Source organism: Gossypium hirsutum, chromosome A11 (genome assembly GCF_007990345.1).
Source record: "Gossypium hirsutum isolate 1008001.06 chromosome A11, Gossypium_hirsutum_v2.1, whole genome shotgun sequence".
Classification (NCBI taxonomy): domain Eukaryota; kingdom Viridiplantae; phylum Streptophyta; class Magnoliopsida; order Malvales; family Malvaceae; genus Gossypium; species Gossypium hirsutum.
Genome location: NC_053434.1, coordinates 85,764,502 through 85,790,926, shown reverse-complemented (window position 1 = coordinate 85,790,926; position 26,425 = coordinate 85,764,502). Strand labels below are relative to the sequence as shown.

Sequence of the window (26,425 nt, the reverse complement as noted above, 5' to 3'; positions counted from 1 at the left end):
GTATCGATGCCATATCCCAGATATGGTCTTACACGTAATCTTAGTAACCTTAATGTCATGACATTTGTATCCTATCTATTCCTAAGGTTCAACCTGGACTTTCTCTATATCGAATCTCTATCGATCATTTCCGCAGTATCGTACTCAATAGCATTCACATTTCATTTCAATAATATAGCATTTACCACAATTATATCAATTAAGCATTTATACATATATAATTTAATTCTTATTAAACATACGAACTTACCTCCACATAAAAATGGCGAAAAGGGTCTAACCGTCAAATACTTATTTTTCTCCCGTTCTATTTTCAAACCTCATTTTTCTATATCTAGATTATCACATTTAACTTATTTAATCATTACACTATTCAAATTAGCAAAAATCATATTATGGAAAAAATTATATTTTTGCCCCTAAAGTTTTACATTTTTACATTTTAGTCCCTAGGCTCGTAAAATGAAATGTACTCAATTTCTTCAATACTCATGCCTAGTCAAACCTTATACATGCTTATAGAAGCCCACATTTTTCTTTTATTTGAATTTTAACACCCCTTTTACAACTTTTTACAAATAGGTCCCTTAGGCATTTTCATCGAAAATCACTTAGCAAAAGTCGTTTATCAAACAACAAACATACATTTCCTACCATTAGACATCAAAATACACAAATATCCATCATGGGTAAAATTTTAGACCTTGTTTATTTCTTAAATTAGTGGTAGAAATAGATAGATCATGTTACGAGGATTTCAAAAACATGAAAAATCATTAAAAATGGGGCCAGAACGGACTTACAATCGAGCTTGGAAGCTTGAAAAACCCTAGCCATGGATTCTTCTTGTAAAATTCAGCCATGGGAGGAAGATGGACAAAAATTGGATTTTAATTTGGCTTTTTAAATCATTTAATTACCAAATTACTAAAATGCCCTTAATGAAAAACTTTGGAAACATACCTAACACTGTCCATTTTTGTCCTCCAACTTAACCAATGGTCTAATTACCATTTAAGGACCTCCAATTTAAAATTTCATAACAATTAGACACCTTTAGCTTATAGAAATCAAGTTTTGTACTTTTTGCAATTTAGTACTTTTGAACAAATTGAGTGCCCAAACGTCAAAATTTTTTAATGAAATTTTCACGAAATCATTCCATAAAACTGTAGACCATAAAAATATAATAAAAATAATTTTTTCTGCGTCAGATTTGTGGTCCCGAAACTATTGTTACAACTAGACCCAAAATTGGTCTGTTACAAATTTATCAATTAATTAACACAATGACTAAATTGTAAAATATGCAAAGTTACTAAATTAACCAATAAATAAAAAATAGTGGTTGATTGATTTCGATTTGGTTCACTAATCTTTGATTTAGGGATCTAAATTGCTTAAACTCCTAAAGTGGTTTTGTTTTACCTCTCGGTCTCAACTTTACCAAATTAGACAAATTAGCCCGGTTTATCTTTCGATCTCATCGGCTAACCCGAAACTAAAGAATTGGTGCTCAACATGATTACCCCTCAATCTCACTTGCCTAAAATTCCCTTAGGGGTGTCAATCCTAAGTTTTAGGTTTATTCAATTTAGTCTAATTTGTTTGCAACTTAGTCCCTCATCCAAAAAACAACTTACCTATATCTCCATCAACCAACCCTTAAAGTTTAGTTATCCATGTTAAAAACTAAGCTAACAAACATGCAAGAAAAGTAAATGGTAGCCATTAGCATAAAGTTTGAGAAAAAGATGAAATTTTGGATTTTTAATCTATAAAACTTAAAAGAGAAGTGTAGATGAACATTCAATAGTAGAATTAAGCACAAGAAACATAAAAGTTGAAGTTTCTAATAGATTAAACTAAAATAAATTGAACTATATTAAAATAAAGGCAGAATTATCATTAAAAGCAAAGGAAATGGAATAAAAGTACAAATAAACCCTAACTACAGAGATAACTAACTTAATAAACAAGAAAAAGTTATAGAAAAATAACTCTACAACTAAGGAAGATGAGAACTAAGAAACCCTAAAAACGAAGAAGAAAACCTAATAGAACTAAAGAAAATAATAAGGTAAACTAAGTCTAATATGGGTTTTCCTCTCTCATCAACCAAAATTGGTTGTTTTAGCAGCAAATTTTGACCCTTTTTGTTGACCAAAATGCCTTTGAATAGGTCTTCATTGATTGGTGTTTTGGTTGGACAAAGACTACCCCTGGCATCATTTTTTTTCCTCTCATAACAGTGATATCACGATATCCAGGGTTGGATTTCGCGATATCATCGACAATCTTGAAATGGGATGCTCCTTGGCAAATGGGTATCGTGATACCACTATAGGCTGTCTTAATCTCGAGCTTATTAAGGGTATCACGATTCTAAAGCTTTGATGTTGTGATACCCCTTTCTTTGGTGATAATTTTTACAATTTCGAGCCACCATTGAGTACCTACAACACTCAATCATAGGTTAGGGCCCCTAATGACACAATTGGCCAATTTGGGTCTAAAAAATGAGTAAAAAGAGGTATTTTCACTTATTAAATTGGAAATATAAAATATACACTAAAGTGTGGGAAATATGCTAATGTACCCAAAAACAAGCTCTTTAAGTATAACGAGGAAGCCTAATTTGACATATCAAATTATGACAAACTAGCTATATTGAAAAACAAAATCTCTGCAATGATTGTAGCCTGTATGACGCGATTCGGATTCGCTTTTCCTTCACTACTCAAAATAACATAAAATCGCTCACAATCAGCCATGGGTCAATAATATCAGTAGCAATCCTACCCAACTTCTCCCATAATTGAGCCATTTTTCCTTTCTATGGACTAGAATAAATGATAGTACATAGAAATGGGAAATGGTTCCGAATATAGAAAATACGTAAGTGGATAAACTGTGGGTGAGCCTTTAGAACTTCTACATCCACATCGTCATTCCAAAGTTGCCAAAAACATCCAGAAAACTCAAAAGCTTCAACTTTGAATGAGTTATCTAAACCCAGCTTCACAATAATAGAATTTGTCCCTACTAATTCTAGTTTCAAAGAGAGCGGAAAAGTCTATGTGTACAATTCTCTTTTATATTTTTTCATAAAGCTGTGGAAGCAAGGGTGCCCACAGCCTTGGCAGCTATAGAAAAATAATCAAAAATAAGAATTCATCCTCAATAAAAAAGAGGGGATGAGGTTAATATCAAAAATTTCAAGCCAATTTGGTATCAACCAATGATACATCCTGTAACACCCTAAACCCAGCCTGGACGTTATGGCCAAACTCGGCGTGTCACATTGAACTATTTAGCAAAAACCTGTTTTCATTGAAAACCCTTCTTAAAATAAAAGAACATCTTTAAAATAAACTCCTTTCAATCACTTGTTTGAAACATAAATTTGATGAAAACATGTCACTTAAAAATTTAGTTGCGGAAACGTAGAATAGACATACTATAGTTTAAGAAACCATGTTCAACTTCTTATAATTACATCACATAGAATTAATAATCCAAATAATAACAAAATGGAAGCCCTATTACAATCTGATTTGAATAGTACTTAATAAAATAGAAACTTATATGCTTTTTAAAAAAAAAACAAGTCCAAATTATCTTGCTAGCTAACCACCCAGAGTCCTTCTGAACATCGAACCTTCTACTATGCATCACCTGAAAAATAAAATAAAAGAGGGGGTGAGTTTTTTCAAACTCAATGTGTACAACCCGCGATGAAAAATAAGCATTCAAAGAGAAACCATCAAACATGCAATGCAATCCCATACAAATTATCCATCTGCTACACACTAGCTCCGTCCCCCGTCACACTATGTGAGGATATAAATATCGACCCACCCAGCCCACACACCAATGGTAGCCTGGTTGTGGAACTACCTTCATTTACATATTGGGCTTTAAAAGCCATTGGTGGATCCATGATTGTCAGGAAACCATGCGATCCTCATATACTTTCTCCGTTCCATAGTTCCCACCCCATGTGCAGCCTAAGCAGAACATCATATGTATGATTTCACATCCATAAAACTTACATTCAACACCTAAGGGTATTTTGGTCATTTTCACCCTTAGAGGCATTTCAATAATTTTACCTTAATTATGGTTTTCACTTACCTTGACCCGTTAACAAGTCCCGCGAGCTAAGATGAACGAATACTATGCACCAGGTAGGATTTCAGAGAAGAGGAGGTGGGTCATTAAGACCACTTAAGTACCAAGCTCTCCCTAGATCCAGTCCTAGACATGCATCTACCCGTTGCCACACCTTAACCCTTTGACTTGTCCACGGTCGCAATATATTTATTAAGTCTTATGTAGTTATCATATACTAGGCCCAAACCCCTTACAACGCCCAAACAAGTTCACATACCTGTATCCGGCCCATTAAACACAATCATATTCCTATGGCCCATTAGGCCCAAACCACCTGTATACGGCCCATTAGGCCCAAATCACATTTATATGGCCCGTTAAGCCCAGTCACATTCATATTCATGCTCACATACAAATTCCTATCACATAGCATCATTATTCAGTTTTTACCTATTATGGGCCCAACAGCCCATCAGGCCCATTTAGCCAATTCTGGCCCGTATGGCCAAATCACAACCCAAGTCCACGGAATCGCCCGTGGGTCTCAGGCAACCTATTGGTCTCCCTCTTACAATTGTTCGTGCACTCGCAAGACTACCGTAGCCAAACTTTTGGCTTTTTGGCATTTCGGCTTTTGCCGATTCATAGTGTGTGTGCGGTGTATGTACACACTTGGTAAGCAAGCGTGCATATCACCCTTCCATTAATTGTATGCTTAATCCATATTCTACCTAAACACCGAAACCTCACTTTAATCTTACCTTGAACACCAATCCTTAATAGCTTTCCTTAATCACGTACTCCCTAGATCTGTATTAATCTTACTCACTAAAACCAGAATAATAGATGACTCGTATCCAACACAAGCCCCCTTACCTTAACTATGAACATTCGGCCACCTTAGCTAATGAGAGAGGAATACTTACCAATACCGCAACACCTAAGGAGCAATTTGGCAATGAGCTAAGATCCGAGATCCGATACTAATTCCTTACCACATTTGATTAGAAAAAGTGAGGGAAAATATTCGATACTTAGCAAAGAAAACTGATTGGAAAAGTGACACTTACACTAGATTCGGTCAAAGAGTATTCGACTTTAGAGATTTGAATGGCAACAATTGCTTATTCGGCACCAAGGGAGAGAGGAAGAAGAATTGGCTAAACCCAAAAATGAAACAAAGAAATCAACACAAGGAAAATAAAAAGGAGAACAAGGGTTTTCGACTTTTGGAGAAATCGGCAGAAAGAAAAGGAAGAAAACAAAAGGGTTTTCAGCTTTTAGGGAAAAGGGTTTCTGGCAACAAGGTGAGAAAAAGATTTCGGCATTAGCCTCATACCCTTGTATTCGGAACCTATTTATAACCTTTATGGCCGAACTCCTCAAGCCCAAGTTCCCATTTCGGCTCCACTTGCTCCTCACTTTTTATCTCCTCGTTTTTCTCCCTGATAACCCCTTGATCATTTCCTCAGATTTCTCTTCTGAACACTTCCCTTGGAGTCCATTTCCATGCCACTTCTAACCTTCCAGAAGGCCAAAATTAAACTTCTAAAAACAATAAGCTAGGATTCGAACATTGGACCTCCTTGCTAGCTATTAACTCCACCTCCCTACACTCTAAGTGACGTCACTTAGCCATTCCTCCACAAGGTTTTTTGATGCTATTTTCCCCTACTTTATTTAAAAGCCCAACTACTTGCCAACCCTGATTCTTTTAATAATTAAACTATAATTTCATTTACCCCTAGGTTCGAACTCAAACCTTAATTAAGACCTACTATAATTATCACATGGCTAGGAATATAAAACACAATTTTTATCAAAACTGAAAACAAATAAAGTTCAGGATTTCGGGATTTTTGGGTTTCGGGATTTTTGGGGTGTTACACATCCTCCACTTCGTGCACCCTCACCTTAACTCCTGACATGCTCGTTACATTTTTGACTTCTTGACTTAACCCTTGAATAATGTTATCAAATGCCAAAGCAATTGGGATAGTCAAGGAAATATCATCTGAAAGAGCAACTAGCTCTTGATCCGTATTCTCGCAATATTTCTCACCAATCTTATCAATCAGTCATTACCCAAAATTTCCCCTACTTTGTGGTTTGAAATAAAGTAACGAGGATGATTTTGCTCCTCCACTACGAAAGACACCCCTAATATACTTGAAAGCTTCACTACCATGTTTTTCTTATTATTCAATATTCAACCTACAGCTTGAAAATGAATTGGATCTAGATCCTTATCCACAATTATTGGTCTCATCCTTGACCTATCTTCGAATGGGTTAGCAAAGGCCTATAAGAGGACGCGCCCAAATTGTTGGACGGCTTGAGAACATTATTATTGGGATTTGGCCTATTTACAACGATGCCCCCTTACCTCCAATCTTTCCAAATCCTTTCTTTATATTTTTAGACTTGTTTGACAAAGCCACTTTACCTTCCTCTCTTGCCACCTTTTCAATTCCTATATTCGGTTTCCTTGAAATTTGGCTTCTATTAATGCCATTGAAAGCCTAAGATTTTTCCTTTTTCTCCTTTCTATTAATCTCATTGATAACCCCAAATCTGGAACCACCTACCACCCCGCTATACAAGTCATCGATAGGTTTCTCTGTTGCCCGGGGTTTCCTCCTCTGTCTGCGGTCGACAAGCATCCAAGGGCAAAATTGCTCCTTCTCTACTTTCTCTTACATCCTAGATTCCTCAACACACGAATGATCTTCCTCCATCTCCAATGTAACTCCTTCACCCATTTTATGTGAACAAATTTCTCGGTAGTGCCAAAATCTCCCACAATAAAAAAAACCATGGGTAAGGATTCATATTTGACCCTCTACATTTTCCCATCGATTTTAACCTTAGAGATCAATGGCTCCCCTTAATCAACATTGACTGGCAGGTTAACAAATTGACTTTTGGAATTATTTTCAGTGTTTCGGTCGATCTTCGCCACCAGCCTGATTGCACTTCCAATAAACTTGAGAAGAATTTTTGTGTACATGCCGCATGACATCCCCAGTAACCTAATCTAGACCAATAGGTTTTCGGGTTGAATTTAATCTATTGAGAAAGCCGGTGTCCATGGCCTCACAGTGAGATAGTTTCCAAAAATTGTCCAGGGTCCTCCCAACAAAGCAACAAGGTACTCTTCCTCATCATGAAATTTGACTAAAAATAGTCGCTTTCCAAATCAAGAATTTACAATGAATCATTCGCCTTCTCGATTGCCTTCAGTTTGCTATACATTGTGAGATATGAAATTCTGCTACTAAGCAACTTAACAATTACCCTCTTAGACATACGTTTTGCGATAACTGGTACACTCTTTCAGAGAAAGTGATAGAAGGAATGCCATCAACAATCTCATTTTTAGCTTTTCCCTTTTGTAGATCAAAATTTTCATCCTTTTGGGTATTCATCACATTAGCCATATCGCCCATTAACTTATCTTTCCATGAAATTGGTGTAGTATTAGTAGGGTTCACTTTCATACCCTTGTCATCCACCACAAGGTCATCTGGATCAAGCGGCTCCGTCAGCCTACGTTGTACCTTCTTGGTTGAGCATCCAATACCCCTTCTAGGGAAAGCCATATCTCCGATCACTGAATCCATTACAATAGAAGAATAGCAATTTCTCCAGGATCCCATAAATGAACTTTTTAACACAAATATTTTTAATACAAGCATAAAAGAAAGATGAAACAATCTTTACTCAACTTCCATAAAAGTTAGCCTTAAGAGAATTTTTAAAATATATTATGTATTTAGTGTAATTAATTATCCCATGAATATTATACATTTGCTATTGTCAAGTATGCAATTTGACATTTTATAAATATATTCAACTTTATGTCTTTACTTATAATCCTTTATTATTTTATAAATCTCTTTTATATTTGCAAGCCAGTTTTATAAAGCTTTTATTATAAAATATTATTCATCTAGAAAATCTAAATTCCGTATATTATTTTACCATAAACTTATTAATTTGAAAATAAAGTTGTTTCAGTGCTCGTGATAAAACTTGTGATAACAACCATAATTATGAGGATGACGTTAGCAATCTTCAAATATATTTATTATAAATTATTTTACTATAACATATTTGTTATAATTAGAGGATATGATAGATTAATTATGATGAAACTGTGAATAACTTAATTATTAGACTGTCATATTTATATTATAAAGTAAGGCTTCATAACTTATTATAAAGTTATAGATTAATTCTACTACTTTATATTATATTGTAAATATTGAGACATAGGATATTGATCTAAGTTAAATTATGAAATGTCGATTGGTTTATAAATTCTATTAATTAGCCTTCACAATAAATTATTTTTAGATGATTGTTGACTATTGTATAGTATGTGAACAAAAAATGTTATATAGTAATATTCTTTTATTATTTAATATTTTAAAATTTTGGGTTTTGATAAAATTTTATTAATAATAAGTTGCTTATATTTTAATGTATATAGTAATTTTCAAAAGTTTTTGATTGTTTAAAATATAACTTTTGTGATACTGGTTCCTTTATATAAAAAATTTATTGGGATGTTTAGAAGTTCATCCTACTAGATATATACTACATTAAAGCAAATCCAAGCATAATAAATTTAAATAATATAATCATGGACATGATAAGTGACATGATAATAACCACCAAAAGTGGAAAGTCATAACAATTTTTCTCACCACTAGAAGTTGAAACATAGAAACAAATAAGAAAATAACAAGACTTCTCAAGATAACCTTTCAAAGAAGAGAGACATCTTATGTTTTCAATGTATAAAAAATCATTGGTTATGTATTTGTCACACACTTTAATATTTTATTACTTTATTAATATTCCTACACTCAATTCTAAAGATGAGTAGATATATATTCACATTGGTCAACAGAGTAACCCAAATGGTCGATCGAACATTTAAAATAGGATTCAAATAATTTTATAACCATGCAAATTACTAGACAAACATTAGGGGACCATTATAAATAAAACTAAGCTCGAATGGGCCCTATTATGAAGTTATAGGGTCGATTTTAGTCAAACAAAGAGCCAACTTCAATACGGGGGCCGTAGTATTGAAACAAGGCCTGATGTATCGAGATACATGGTCTATGTCTCGACAATTGTAAACCTTAGAATCAAATTTTAGCTATGGACTTGCATGTCTCGAGACAATATGACCATGTCTCGAGACTTAGCCCCCCATTTCTCGAGATGCACCTAGAAATGCATGTTTTGATAAAAACATTCTATTTGTCTTGAGACAAGCTTAATCTGTCTTGAGACAAAAGCCCAAAAATGGAAAAAAAATGCTCCATCTTTCTTGAGACAAAAGTTAAAAAATGAAAAAAAAGAAAAATTGACATTTCAAGTGATGCAATCATGCCCAAAACACTCCCTAAACATGTTAGACACTAAACTAATACAATGTTAGCAAGTTATATCTAATCTAGACAATAACATATAATATCACGCTTAGAGAAACACTAAATAAATATATAGAGTTCCAAGTAAAATAAAAAAAAGCAACAATTACATAAGCTTAACATCAATCCTTATTAATTCAATTGAAAAGAAAGAGAAGATAATTGTTTTAAAAAGACTTAAGAATACATCAAAATACCAAATGATCAAATAACATGGTTCTCTAAAATAACAAGTCTTAAAACAAGTTTAGAGACCCAAGTAGATGCCATAAATACTAAAAAGTCGAAAATTCATTACAACTCAAATGATTTTCTGATAACTATTGGGACGATGTTTCTTACCAATTGAAAATATCTCAAAATGATATATACAATGTGCATAGAATTGAAATCATAATGTTGAGCTTTCTTCAAAGTTTAGTGGTGCAAAACCAATTTCCAAGGAAGCTTTAAGGTAAAGCTAAATTGATTGCACACTAAGAATATTTCAATTGCAACATATCATCCTGTTTTAACATCCCAAGACAAAGTATCTCCCTAATTGGACTTGATAGATGACATATTAGTCTTCCTATTGACTTGCTCCATTTTGATTAGACAAAGGAATTGTTTAGATTATCTACTAATACAAGTTGTCTTCTCGCATTATGATCCGAACACGTAATGCAACTTAATATTAGTTAAACGTTAGATAATAAATGAACAATATTTACTTTCATTTTGTTTTGTGTGCAAAAGCTATTGAGGACACTATACAAAAGATATTAGTGATAATGGTGGATTTTTATCAACCAATTTGTTCAAAAAATTACAAGTTCATAGACGTAATCGCTACACTAAGGGCACTAAATCCCAATATAATAACCATAGATTTATGAACCTGATTTCAATACTTGTAATGAACAATAGGGGGTTAAGAACTCGTAATTCACTAGAATTATAAAAGACTTGGTGGCAATCCATTATCCTCAAATCATGATTGTTACCAAGACTAAGGTGCGATGCATAGACATAAGCTAGATTATAGGTTAACTCCCATTCGATGCCTAGATCATTAGAAATGTTATTGGATTTCAAGGCAGACTTTCACTCTGGCAATTAGATTTGGTGATAATTGAGGAGTTATGCACTACGAAGCAAGAAATTCACGTTCTAGTAAAGGTACGTCCTTTAGACCATGGTTGATTATTTTTCGCTATCTATGCCAGCCTTAAATTTAAGTTTTATGGGTATGTAGAAGTACAATAGGCTCGACAACCCTAGATTATGAACCCAGTGTCAATAATCATTTGTAATAATAGGGTTAGAAGCACAAAATTCACTAGGATTGTAAGAGATGTGATAGAAATCCATTATCCTCGAATTATAATTGTTTCCAAGACTAAGGTGCAATGTATAGACATAAGCCATATTATGGGTCAACTCTATTTGGTGCCTAGGTCCAAATGTTATTGGATTTCAAGGAAAACTTTAACTCCTTTAGCACTTAAATTTAGTGATGATTGAGGGCTTCTGCACTACAAAGTAGGAAATACACGTTCTAGTGAAGGTACACCCTTCAAACCATGCTTGGTTATTTTCTCCATTTATGCTAACCCAAAATTTAAGTTTAGAAAACTTCTTGGAAAAAATTGAAAAAGATTACTCAATTGCATGCCTTACTATGATTAATGATGGGTAAATTTAATGATGTGCATATAGTCAAGATAAGAAAGGTGGGAGATTGATCTCTCCAATCTAACTTAGAGAATTCACAATTGTTTGAATTGTTATGATATTGTGGATCTTGGCTTTAAAGGCCCCCAACTCACTTTCTCTAACTTACGCTCAATTAACCAACTTATCCAAAAAAGAATTTGACTTAGTGTTTGCTAGTACTTTATTGAGCTTGTTATTTGAGAATGCCAAAGTTGCTCACTTTGTAAAAACCAAGACCGAACATAGGTTGATCCTATCAGAACTGACTAATAAATCTAAACACCCATACGATAGGTGTTTTAGATTTGAAAAGATATGGCTTGATCACCTTGATTTTAATCAAATTTTATCAAATTAATGTCTTGGATAGATCTAACAAGTCACTTCCTATGACCATTTGGACTTTCACCCACATTCTTAAGCAATGGAACCACAACATGCTGGGGGATATATTTCATAAAGAGAACAAAAACTAATTGCTAGATTGAAGGAGATTGACAATACACTTAAAATTTAGCCTAATGAATTCCTCTTACATTCTAAGCCATATTTACTAGGTAATATTAAGATATCCTCAAATAGAAGGAAGACTTATGGCTTATGAAATGCTAAGTAAATTGGCTCATTAAAGGGGAAAAAATTCTTGTTCCTTTCACTTAACCACTTTAACACACAGGAGTCTCAATAGGATTAATGGGCTCAATAATGATTAGGAGAATTTGGTCATGTAACATCCCTCACCCAATCCGATTGTTAAATCTGAGTTTCAAGATGTTACTACAGTTATTGAAACATTTATATGCAAATCATAACATTGAATTCAATTTAAATCATTAAAATTGTCTAAATACATGCATAATAGAAGTTATTAACCACAAAGAGAGTAAATCGAGCATACAAACATAGTTTAATAGATTTGAGCATGATTAAGGACCAATTTGAAAATTTTCAAAAATTAGAACTAAGTATCGATACAAAAGGAACTAGTATCAATATTTTTAACAAAGGTATCGATACTAAAAATCAATATCGATACCATTTTGGCATTATGCCATTCTGAAAACACTGTTCATTTGGTCAAGTATCAATACCTTGGTCCTTAGTATCAATACTTTTACCCAGATGGTCAAAATCATAAATTTAGAAGTTCATTTCATGCCCAAATCTATATATTAGCTCATAGATGCATATAGGTACACAAATAACCTGCATAAAACTCTTTAAAACCATTACAAGCATACAACCAATATGCCACAATTGGCACCTCAATCCAACAATTCAAATTTAAACATAATACCATATTCAAAACAATTCAATATGCCCTCTAAAGCACCTCAACACAATTAACATAGCATACCTCATTTATTTATTTATAATACCTTATGATAATAATTCAATATCAACCATTCAAGCATGCACAATACCTTACCAAATTCATTCAACCTATCATATACATACCATTCATTTACTAAGCATATTTCTAACATGTTACCTTATCACAACATAAGCATTATAACATACATACCTAAACAATCAATAAAAATTACCAAATACCAAGATCATTACCAAACTCATAGTTATATAAATATTCACATAACATTTAAAATGCTAAATTCATTTAAATCATAACATATACAACTACATAACTCTCTTAGGTACATGCCAAATATTATATACCTCTCTTTCAAACCAACTAATCTATATCATAACATCATATTACCTATATAATTGCATACTCAAAATGTCATCTCAAATACCAAATACACAATTCAAACCATTTACTAATGCATATGTTTTCAACAAGTATATTCTTTGTCATAATCACACCAAAAAGGGTTTCAAGCCATACCACTATATAAGTAAACCAAAACAACTCATAAGTACATGCTACACATAACCAAGCCTTAATATGGTCAAAAGACTACATAATCAGTATCAGGATAGTGTAAGCTTCTCAACGATCAGCCTAACATGTTCTTCTAGTTGACACTATAAGGAAAAAGGAAACAAAAGAGTAAGCATTACAGTTGATTAAGTTCACAAGTATTAAAACCAAATAACTTACCTTAGTTATAATTATACACTATATGTTAGCTTGATAAAGTTTGCCTATCATGGCAAATAACATAGTAAAAAGGTGAGTTCAACATTTATCATACTATATCATATACCATTTCAATTCACTTAATTCAATATTTCGTTATCATTCATAAAATAAACAATCGTTTAATCAACTCACTATCTTAATCATATCATACCACCTATTTACCCTTAATACATCCCATTTCAAATTATGTCAAACATTATTTTTCATTTCATAATTTGAATTCTCAATCAAATTCATATTAAATTGCATAAACTTTATTCCTATTTCATATCAATTTATCTTTATACCAAATATATATATCAATTGTCAATTTAATGTCAATTACTATTTCATTTCATAATACGAATTACGAATCATATTCTATCTCAATTTCCAAATTCATGGATTCATTGAATATAATCAATCAACGTTCCCAACTCATTTCACAATTTCACATTCCATTTCACATTTCACTTCCATTTCACGTCATTTTCAATTTCAAATATCATATATTTCATTTTTACCATTTATTTTCCTATTAATACAACTCGGACTCGGATGGATACACGAATCCAACCAACATACGAATTTGGCACCCAATGCCTCATCAGATAAATTCGAAGCAAATAGTTGCGCCCAGTGCTATCAATAAGTTTGACACTCAGTGTCTAATCAGTAAAACCAAAACAAATTGGCACCTAGTGCCTCATCGAATCGTAGTCAAAGTAACCCTAAACTCTTCCTATCTTATGGCATGCCAACTATATTTGACTCTGCCCGAATAGTTAATAGGGTATTCATTACTCAATTATTTATCAATCAACATCTCAATTCACATATATTTTCATCATCAAATCATTCATCCATATTTATGACAACATCAACCATATCTATATGCATTCAATTACACACACACACACACACACACACACATATATATACATACACATTTTTTTAATATATATTCAATTTAGTCCTTATCACTATCAACTAGTCTAAATCAAATCAAGTCAGGTCATTTCATTAAATCATCACCTCGTCACATAACATATCCCATTTCAGTCCAATTTAAGGTCAATTCCATAACTATTTCAATTTGCAATTCATCGTATTCAATTTAATTCTTTATCTCTCCTTTTTTTTATCAAATCATAAACATTTAAAATTTCAATTAAACATCATTACAATTATAATTCCAAATGCATAACAATTTAACACAAACATACCGTATGAACTTACCTGGTTAAGACAACAATCAAACAACTCTCTAAGGACTAATCAATAATTTTTATCATTTCCTCAATTGTCTTCAATTTGGTCCAATTTTCCATCTATTCGATAATTCAATTCAATTTATCTTCCAAACATATTATGTCATCCTATTATATGTATATATAATTTTAATTTCATTATTTGAATACCCTCTAAAATTTTACATTTTATTCAATTTAGTCCCTAAAACCGAACTTATTATATCTTCCAAATTTGAACTCCAAATTTTAACTTGCTTCAATTATGTCCATACACAGCCTCCTATTATCAAAATTTACAAAAAAAATTCATACCAATTTTAATATATTCACAATTTAGTCCCTAACTTAAAACTAACAATATTTACTTAACAAATTAATCATATTTCATTTCTATGCTCCAAAATCTACCATAAACATTCAAAAACTTCACATAAAATCAATGATAACTTTTTAAATCTTTATTAGTTCTGAAAATGAAGGTACGGGTTAGCTGGACTAGTTGCGATAATCTCAAAAATATAAAATTTACAAAAAACGGGTTAGAAATAGACTCACATGCACTTGGTTGAACCTGTAAAGTTTTAAAAATGGCTCCTCATGCTTTGGTTTCCTATTTCCAGTGGTGAAACGAAGAAGATGATCATTATTTTTATGTTTTCACTATATTATTATTAATTTAACTTTAAGTTAACAGATAAAATATAACAAAACTAAGTACAAGTCATCCCACTATAATTAAATATGGAAGGATTTCTATATTAAACCTTTAACCTTTACTAGATAAGCAGATTAGCTAATAAAAACTAATAGTGACTAACTTTTACAATTTTTACGATTCAGTCCTTATACCTTAATTAGTCATCTAATCACTAAAATTTTTGGACTAAACTTCAATTCACCTATATAAAAGCTCCTTAAATATTTAATAAAAATATTCACGGACCCAATTTACCGAAATGAGATCCTGATACCTCATTTTCTAAAACCAGTTGACTTTCGGTACGCACCACTTGTACCTTAGCTAACTAATCAATTAATAAAATCTATTAAATCAAAATTCACTATTATACTATATTTAGCTCATAAATATTACTTAAATATATTTATGAAATCTCCCATCAAAATTGTAGTCCTAAAATCACTGTTTTCGACACCACTAAAAAACGAACTGTTACAGATCACCGGTAGAGAGGGAGTTAAAGAAATTGTTAATTCATTCTCCACCAGCCTATTTACCTTGTCTAAGGTAGAAGCCACTTAAGTGTTAACCTTTCAAACCTTCATTGGGTTATCCTTATACAGACAAAGCTAGCATAGTAGCTCACATTTCGGAGGAGAGCATGAAAGTAGTTTTCTCCTTTAATCCCTTCAAAGCATGGTTTTGTAGTTGGTTAAAATATGTCATAGGTTTCTCTACTCTTCTCAAATTTAGAATTTAGTTCATGTACTTTTATTTCTAAAAATTTAGTCTATCTACTTTTTAGCTCTTAAAATTAAAATGCAATTATTTACATTGTTATTTTTTTAAAAAATTTTGTCGGTGTGATATTTTGAAATATAAGGAAATACACTTGGGTGCCATGTAAGTAAGAAAATGATGTTGTGATTAACCTATATTTAACAATATTAACAGTTGAAGTTAATTTTTGAAATCTAAAATATACATTGACTAAATTCTTATAAATAAAAATATAATGACTAAATTATAAATTTACAAAGAATAAAGAGTTAAATAGGATATTTTTGAATTGAATTATAATCTAGTTAATAGACGAAACCAATCCAAATAATAAAAAATTGTATCCATAGTCCAACATGTAGATATTTGGATTATAAAACGCCATAAAGGGGCCACTCCATAAACAGAATTACATCAGTCTAACCAACATAGTAGACCTCTTCGCCCCTGGTTTTGCGGAAATTCTATTTAGGCACATTCTTTTCTCTTGGTATACAATCGACCCAAAGCATATTCTCCGTCAATATCTTTCTTAAGGGAAAAAACTTCTTTCATCAAGAAAATGCGAAGTATTATTTTATGAACTCATAATTATCTGCCACATGTATTAACTCATATTTCACGTTTTCTAAATCTCTGTATGTAAGAAATGATGTTTGCCGTGTGTGTATATGTTTTATGTAACTTTGAGAAGATTATCTATGCTCTAATTGTAGGAATCAACTAAACTAAATCTCGAGTTCAATGTATATACGTGTTTCTTGAATCGAAAATATCGTGATCTTAGTAGGGTTTCTTCCCTCTCCAAAACTCTATCAAATAAATATCCTATCATTTCTTTGTTTTTTTATTGTTTTACCCAAATTTTTTCTTTTTGAGTTTGCATATGTATGTATATATATCTCAACCCATTCCAAACCAGCAAAGAACATCCAAAAACAGAACAATGGTTTCCCAAGGCAGCAATAGTGCGTCTTCGTATCCTATCAAAACCATAGTGATATTGGTCCAAGAAAACCGCTCATTCGATCACATGCTAGGCTGGTTCAAGTCCCTAAACCCTGAAATCGATGGCGTAACCGGATCCGAATCCAACCCCATTTCCACATCCGACCCGAACTCACCCATGGTCTTCTTCAAAGACAATTCCGAGTACGTAGACCCTGACCCTGCTCACTCCATCCAAGCCATTTACGTGCAAGTATTCGGCCAGCGTTGGAGCTCTGACCTCCCTAACCCACCTCATGAACCCACAATGAATGGGTTCGCTCAAAACGCTAAAGGACCGAAAAGGGAATGGCAGAGGCAGTGATGAAAGGGTTTAAACCTGATGCGGTGCCTGTTTACAAAGAGCTGGCGTCCAAGTTCGGAATATGTGACCGGTGGTTCGCGTCGGTGCCGGCTTCAACGCAACCGAACCGGATGTTTGTGCATTCAGCTACATCGTATGGACAGACGAGCAATGACGCAATAAAGCTGATCAAAGGGTTTCCTCAAAAGACAATATTCGAGTCATTGGATGAAAGTGGTTTTAGTTTTGGGATATATTATCAATACCCTCCCTCCACCTCGTTCTTCAGGTAATTATTATTTCATTTATTTTTTTTTATTTAAATAGTTTGCTACTCATACACATATACATGGTGCGTGCATAAGTCTTCATAATGTGGTTTATAATTAATTTTAATTTATTTATAATATATAAATAAACAGTTATATTTAAAATAATGAAAATAAGAGTTATTGGTTATTTTTTAAGAACTAGGTTTAGGAAGTTGACATATATTTGGTTAAAATATTCTATTAGCCTTTTTATTTTTTGAAAAATTTGAGATTTATTCTCTATATTTTAAAAGTTAAAAATTTAATTCTTTACTTTTTCAATTTAAAAATTCTAGCTTCATCATTATCATTGTTGGTATTTACGTTAAAATTTGTCAGCTTAACATGTTTCTTTTCTTTTAACCATGCACAAAACAGTCTAATTAACATGCCAAGCTGACAAATTTTGACGAAGAATACTATCAATGTTAACGATAAGATTGAGTGTTTTTCTTTTTAATTAGAAAAGTAAGAGGACTTAATTTTTAACTTTTTAAGTACAAAGACTAAATTTTAAAATTTTCAAACTACAAAAACTAACTAACATATTTTGACCCATATATTTCTTTGTATCCATCGATATTTCAGATAAATTCAACGAGTAAAATTCCTAACATGAGAAGATATGAATAAGAAATGAGTTACTACACATATCGGCCTAAAATACATGAAAATGACGATACGTGATAATTGAGATATGGAAATATGAAATGACGATATTGTACATGGAATTTATTTGATGAGTATGTACATCCTTGATTATAGACTTATACACCTTGAGTGTACTAATCGTGACCTTGATATTTCGAGTAGTATGAGTAAAGTTCTGATATGAAATTATCTGAACTCAAAATGAACTAGTATGAAATTATACTTGTAATAATGAGATAAATTATGCATGTTGAATGAATACATGTTGTGGAAAGCATATATGCTTGGAATCTTGATTGTTGTTGAGCCCATATATGTTTTGATGTTATTATGGATTTTATGATTAACAAGGGCAATAAGGATGTGTGTGTAGGGCTTGAGGTCAAATTGATTGAATATGCCTTACATAGTTACCTCATAATAGAATGAATGGTAAGTCAAGTATCATGATATACGAACTTACTAAGCATTTTATGCTTAATTAGTTTTATTTCCCTATTTTATAGTAAATTGGAAGCTCGTTGGATTAGAAGCTTGGCGAAGATCATTCATACTATCCATTGGCCTATATCGGTATATATGGTAAATCAATTATGGTCGTAATGGCATGTATAGGTTATATTGGCCATATTGGCATGTAAATGTAAATGATGATGATGCTTGTAATCTAGCCATTGGAATGGCTAGTAATGGTTTGTTTTGACGTATTTGTAATGTCATACTATGGTAGCTACATATGTGTTAAGTAGTTGATCTATTATGTCTAACATATGGACTAAACTAAGGCAAGATTATGAACAGGTACGCATGTAATGGTATGCAATGTTGAATGATAGAATTTGTTTAATTTGAATGCTTGGAATGGTTGGTATTAGATGTGTGTTTAAGTGCAGGTCATGAGTGTGATTTTGGGTGAGAAATGAAGCTAGAAATGGCTTTATTTTGTCCACACGGGTGTGTGTCTAGACCGTGTGTGACACACGGCTAGGTATATGGGCGTGTAGTTAGGCCGTGTGTCCCCTGCACCTAAATTTTGAGAAACAAAATGCTCAGAATGGAGCACACGAGCAGGACACGAATGTGTGTCTCAACCGTATGTGCCATACGACCTAGAACACGAGTGTGTGTCTTGGCCGTGTGAAACCTACACCTAATTTCGAAAGAATTTAATTAACCATACGGCCTAACACATGGGCGTGCGGTATGGCCGTGTGCACAAGCCATAGAGTTACACGGGGTAAGACATGACCTGTAGCACAGGCATGTCCCAGGGTCACATGGGCGTGTCCCTTGGACCACACGGGCGTGTGAGCCCTGCACCTTGGAAAAATTCTGAAAATTTCATGAAAAATTCTTAAGGTTCCCGATTAAGTCCTGACTTGATTCTAATACTCGTATTGGGCCTTGAGAGTCCATTTAAGGGAAGTTACGAATGATCTCAGTAAATAAATAGTGAATAACATGAAATGTCTATAAATGTTTTGAAAATCTCTTGTAACACCTGAAACCCTATTTCAGTGGCGAATACGGGTTAAGGGCGTTATAGTTATGGCATCATGAGTGAAAGAATACAGCAGGGCCATGACAATATTAGTGAAAGACCATAGTTGGAATATGGTATTGAGCAAACGATGTACTCAAATTCGTAAGACGTTCTATAATTTGACAAGTGTTGGTAAGTGTTATATGAATGAAAGTGAAAGAATTTAATCAGTTGTGATATTGAGCTCAATCAAATAAATTCAATGTTTGAGATTGTGATTGACAGGGAATATTATTGAATTGCTCAGTTTAATGTATTATTATTACCTATTCGTTAAGATTTATTTCAAAGCCTATGAACTTACTAAGCTTTCATAAGCTTACTTCTGTGTGTTTGATGTTCTGTGTAGATTGATGTGAATTTGGTGGATCAGATCAACACATTAGGGCTCAATATCCAGATCATCATAGGTAGATTTTTGTATTACGACTTATGGTTTATATGGAATGTATAGGATTGAATGGTAAAAGGTTAAACTTAAACTAAGAGTGTGAATGATGTATATGTAAAAATATGAATGCATGTTAGTATATTTATACTTAGTAGTTTATTATAGTAGAATAATGAATGAGATTATGTTGATAAGTTTGGCTAAACAAGTTTTATGATGGTTTATTTTGAGGAAAATAAGTATGTTAATTTGTATTGGTTGTTGGATTGAAGAATATTGGTATATGAAAGTGTTTTATGCAGGTTAAATGCATAAAGAGTGAGATAAGTGGCCTTAAAATGTTCTATTTTCGTCCACACGGGTAGATATAGGGGCGTGTGTCTTGACTGTGTGTGATACACGGCCTGGCACATGGGCATGTGGTTTGGCCGTGTGTCCTCTACATTTTAATTTTGAGAAACAGAATGCTCAGGATTGGACACATGGGCAAAGACACGGGCGTGTGTCTCAGCCGTGTGTGCCACACGGCCTAAAACACGAGCATGTGTCTTGGCCGTGTGAAAACTGCACCTACATATTTTGCAAGTCAGAGAGTTACACGGGTTACAAACACAACCATGTGACCTGTGTCACTTGGCTGTGTGAACCACATGGCCTACCCACACAGGCGTGTGACCGCTGTATATGAGAAAATTTTTAAATTTCTCAAAAAATTTCCTATGCTCCTGATTTAATCCCAACTTGATTTTAATATTCATATTGGCTTCGAGGGTCCATTTAAGGAACATTGTGAATGATTTTGAAAAATGATTAGTAATTGATCTAATTATCTGGAATTGTTCTGAAATTTTAAGTAATGCTCCGTAACCATGTTCTGGCGACAGATATGGGTTAGGGGTGTTACATTGTAAATGGTTTTTTGCAATCTAGCCATTAGAATGGCTACTAATGGTTTGATTTGATATATTTAAAATGTTATATCATGGTAATTACTATGTGTTTAGTATGGTTTGATTGAGTTAAGTTAGACATGTATGTTTATAATAGGTAAGGTTATAAACATAAATGCATGTGATGATATATCATTTTAGATGTTAGATTTGGCTTGGTTATAATGCTTGAATTGTTTGGTATATGTTTGCAATTATTGGTGTAGGTTGTTGATAAATTTGGGTGAGAAATAAAGCTAGGAAATGGATTTATTGTCCACATGGGTAGACACACGGGCGTGTGTCTTCACTACAGGAGAATAGACTTTTAGCGGCCTTTTTTTACCTTTAAAGCGCCGCTAGAACTATTTCCGGCGCTTTCACAAGCGCTCAAAAAAACGCCATTATAGCAAACGCCGCAAAAATTTGCGGCTTTTATTTAAAAAAACACCGCTAAAGGCCATGATCTTTAACCGCGCTTTTCCCGCAAATGCCGCTAATGACCATGACCATTAACGGCATTTTTTTCACAAACGCTACTAAAGACCATGACCTTTAGCGGCGCTTTTTTCACAAATGCTGCTAAAGACCATGATCTTTAGTGCCGCTTTTTCCAAAAACGCCGCTATATAATAGACCTTTAGCAGCGCTTTTCTCACAAACGCCGCTAAAGAATATAACCTTTAAAAAATAGTTTAATTAAATAATATTTATTTTCTATAATAAATATTATATTATGTTTTATTTTTAAAATTTAAACTTTAAACTAATATACTTTTAAAGATAAATAAAAAATATAATTAAATTAAATTTTCTATTAAAATTTTAACTTTAAAACTAAATATAAAAATTAATGAATTTAAATTTAGAATTTAAAATAATAAATTAATAACACAATTAAAATCCAAAAGTTAGAACTCAAGTTATCTTAAATATTAAAATAAAAATAAAAATTGATTAAGCTGCTAATGAATATTATCTTTTCCAAGTCAAAATTGCAATTCGTGTTTTTCTTCTTTCAACTCAAATAAAAATAAAATGTTGAAAACAAAACAATTAAATAAAAAATAATAATTAGTTGACACGAGATTATTATTAAGTATAAGCAAATATGCAAGTAGACGTTTAGAAAATTGGGTGTAGTTTTTGATCAACTAATTAGTATATCCTATTGCAGGTTCTATCTATAATCTGCTTAACTAACATACAAACATAAGGCACTCTGATACTTTTTTGCACATAAAATATCTGAAACTCACACCTGAATTCGGATTCAGAACACATACGGTGTCAACTGCATGTTGATCAATCCCATTCTTATTCGCTGCTGCATTGCCTCCCACAAGCATTCGTAGAGGTAGGAGCCAGTCAATATGTGCCTTCTATAAATTGTTCTTGGACTGCAATCTAGTGTAGTTGGTTTTTCCTGTTCCATTTGCCACCCAAGATTCTTTAGAATAAACTTGTTATGTCATAAAAATTTTGGAGAGAAACATCAAATTAATTATAATGATTATGACAAAGAGCTCATTCAATTAATTTGATATAATTTAATAAATTAATTCAATAGTCAATTAACAATATTAACTATTATGGCTAAAATGCTAAAATTTATATTTTTAAAATATATATATTCTAATAATAAAATTCAAATTAGCATTTTGATAGAATTAACAATACTAAATGTTAAATTAAATTATGTCAAATCAAAGTATGAGATTAAATATTAAATTTTAGCATGATATAGGGACAAAACTATAAATTAACCATTTTATTGGTTATTTCAATTTAATTTCAATTTATTCAAATAAATTGATTTCAATTTGAACTATTTGTAAGTTAGAAAACTATAATCATCTCAACCAAACTAAATTCTATTTTTATTTGTTTTATAACTAGCTAATTTCTTTTACAAATATAAAAATAAAAAAATTTATTTAAATTAGTAAAAAAAATTAAGATTCTTTATACAAATATATTTTAAAAACTAATTAATCAAATGTATACAACGTTAACTAGTGCTAAGAAGTCATATTTACCTCACGTATCAAAGATCTTTCAGTCTGCACCATATCATTAAAAATAAGTTCAAATCACAAATGGTCAACACAAGCAGCACACTTCTTGATGGCATTACAATCTATGCTAATAAGATATATATGAGACTTAGTTTGCAACAAGAGGACAAGCATGGATGTAGACAAATCATCTAGCAGATCATAAAATATGGGACTACAGTAGAAATTCTATTTAATAGAATTATACTAAAGATGGATATTCTTGAAGAACAAAAAGGCTTCTTAACAATATAAACCAAAAAGAAACTTACCCTGGGCAGTTCCAATCCCCTTTCTTCATTTGAACCTCATCCGTAGCAACCCTCTTTGGACCCTCTTCTTTACACTTTAAGCACCTTGTATTTCTAGAAAAGTTCATGAAAGTACACCTGTAACATAAAAAGCAATGAATAGCCAAGGTAGAATAGAGATAGGATAGTTAAGTGTAAAGTCCAAAAAATAGATTGGGGGCAAATTAAGAAACAAAGACTAACATTCAGAAGCATTGAACCAAGTCGTATGGCAACAAATGAATCAAGGTTCCAGAGACGGTTTGAGGGCATATTAAGAAACATAGACTAACATTTAGATGCATTTAGCCAGATAAGACACTGTAAAGAGATACTGCATATTAAAGGTTAATGGAGGCTTTACCTCAAAGCTACACGGTACTTTTGGCCCAATTTTTCAAGCTCAACCATCACACAATCTGTGATGCAAGGTGTGCCTTCAAATGCAAAAGAACAGATTAGATTCAGCAATAAAAAGGACCAGGATTGTAACTAAAAAAGACAAATTTAGCAATTAAGAAAAATGCACAATGTATTCAAAGTGTCATTATAAAAATAAATTAATATTACCATATTTTTTTCATTTAAATTTCATAATATTATATTATTTTACAAAAAAAAATTGCTAGCTTTTTTTAATATTGTTTCAATAAAGAAAAGGTAAATTGGCAGCAGTCCAATAAAGCTATTTGATTGCCCATTTTATGATTCTTCAAAACCATAAGCCTATCATTTTAAAGAGAGAAAAATCTAAAACATAAGTTTAGTAGATTGATTGAATTTAAAAGAAAAAAATTTGGAAATTAATTTTTCAAGATTTGGATTTAGATTTTTAAAATAATGTAAATTGGGTAATATCTGTATGGGCATACATACAAGCATATACCTAACATTTTCCATGATAAAAAGTCACTATCACTGTCCTCACCTTGTTGCCTATCATAAAAGTAATTATTTAATATAACATAAAATATTTTATATAATTTTAGTTGAGGCAATTATCAAACAATAAAAATTGCTTGCAAACTACTAAGCCTTAACAGAGGGATATAATTAAAAGTCACTATCTAGGTTATGTAGCATAGGGAAGTCGAGACTATGTAAGTATAACAAACAAACTCTCACAATTATAAGTTGCACTAAATTACATTCAAAGGAAAAAATCATTCTTTAACTTTAAAGGAATAGAATGGAAAGGCGTAATTTCCATTAAAAGAGTTGGAGACACATGCAATGTGGCAATGTGGTTATTAGTAAGACCACAAACAAATCAAAATTAAGACCAATATAGAATGCATCAAATTTGGAAACAAGCACTAAGAAATTGATAATGACCTAAACTAAACAATTTTTAAGATTAAAGTCCAAGATAGATACCCAGAACCCAAGAAAATGCCAACACTGAAGCAAACTAAGGATCTATTAGATATGGCACTCAGTTGACTCATGGCTATATTCAGATATAAACAGAAAGATATATGACTCTACTACTACCACAAGCAGCCTCTTATAGATGAACCAAGGACTGGCAAGGGCAAGATAACCACAATTTTGGGTACTGATACTTGAACCTAATAATATTTCATAATACCGAAACCCAATAACTACCTAACTAATTTTTCAATCTTGTCACCTAAATACCACACAAGTTAGATAAGTAAAATGTCTACTAAATGCCTGAATCTCTTAAGTACCCAAAATTTCCAACACATCGGTTCAGCAGAAAGAATAAACAGATCAAGAAAAGTCAATAAATCAAACTCTTCGATAAACTACATCAAAATCTTTCAAAGTTCGAACAGAAAACAAAAAATATAGAAAAAAACTGAAGCTAAGAATTGATGCGAAGAAAAAAAGTTTCAAGCAGACAAATAAGAAATAAATGAAACAAACATTAGGCATACAACGATCTGCAATACTCCTCAATCACAGTGCTCAAACAACTCTAAGCCTGAGAGAGCACTGCATCACTACTCTGAAAATTGAATCAGAGGAGTTTAGCTGGTTCAATATTACATTTATTCCTATAATAATGCATTGTAAGTAATCATTAAGAGTACTTAAAAAACAAGAGCACAAGTCTATCAATCAAATCCTCAATATGAGGAGCCAATTCTTTAAAAATGACCACAAAAAAAAAATTGGAATTTTGACTTACAATCTTTGAAATATAAGATACAAGTAATATATCAACTAAAATTTAAAAACAAAATATATTTAACCACCAAATCTGAATTGAACCCACCAACCAAAAAGAACTAAAATCGCCATAGAGAAACCCAATAAAGCTTCAGTTTACCAAGTCATTAGAATAGCTGAAATTTTCAAATCCATGGCTGTAATTTAAAATTAAAAAAAAACTCTTTCAAATCAGTAGCTTTAAAATAAATAATCTCAAATTCAGTAGCTTCTGAATAAGGAAAAACTAAAATAAAAAAATTGCAAACAATTAACATAACACTACATCTCCAAAGGAGGAAAAAAAACTACTCATAGAAAAGCTTTCTCGGGAAAATTAATGCCGTAAACAACTTTTACAATGAAACAAACAGATTTACCTTGTCTGCAGAACCCACAAAATAAAAACAGGGGAAGATAAAAGCCCAGATGGAAATCTGAAAATTTAGAACAAAGTGAAGTGGAATAATGCAATGGGTTAATGAAAAAGAAAGAGCATGGTAGTGTCAAATCAGTGGAGCATAGGAATGCAAGAAGAATTCGAGATTTTTAAAAGAGAACTATTTACCTGGGAAAATTGGAAAGTAGCAAAAGCTACGGAGAGAAACACCTAAAGGGTGTTTTGAGGATACCCATTTTAGGGGAAAAAATTAGGGGTTTCAGGAGAAAACTTGGGAATAAAATGGTGTCATTTAAAAGTCAGATCATATCTTTTGCTG

The 26,425-nt window shown here is 32.2% G+C and overlaps 1 long non-coding RNA gene across 5 annotated transcripts; it reads right to left on the bottom strand.

Moving 5' to 3' along the window:
- Positions 1-3,459: 3,459 nt before the first annotated feature.
- Positions 3,460-26,417, bottom strand: LOC107890923 (uncharacterized). 5 transcript variants are annotated; one of them, XR_001682092.2, is made up of 7 exons: positions 26,275-26,417; positions 26,087-26,143; positions 23,893-23,965; positions 23,511-23,627; positions 22,443-22,607; positions 7,619-7,729; positions 3,460-3,678 (listed from the first exon to the last, which is right to left on the bottom strand). It is a non-coding gene; the product is annotated as an uncharacterized lncRNA (long non-coding RNA). The 5 variants fall into 5 exon arrangements; XR_005905192.1 differs by lacking the exon at positions 7,619-7,729 and adding an exon at positions 15,162-15,216 and having other exon boundaries at positions 3,664-3,678; XR_001682089.2 differs by lacking the exon at positions 7,619-7,729 and having other exon boundaries at positions 3,517-3,678.
- Between the last annotated feature and the right edge of the window lie 8 nt (positions 26,418-26,425).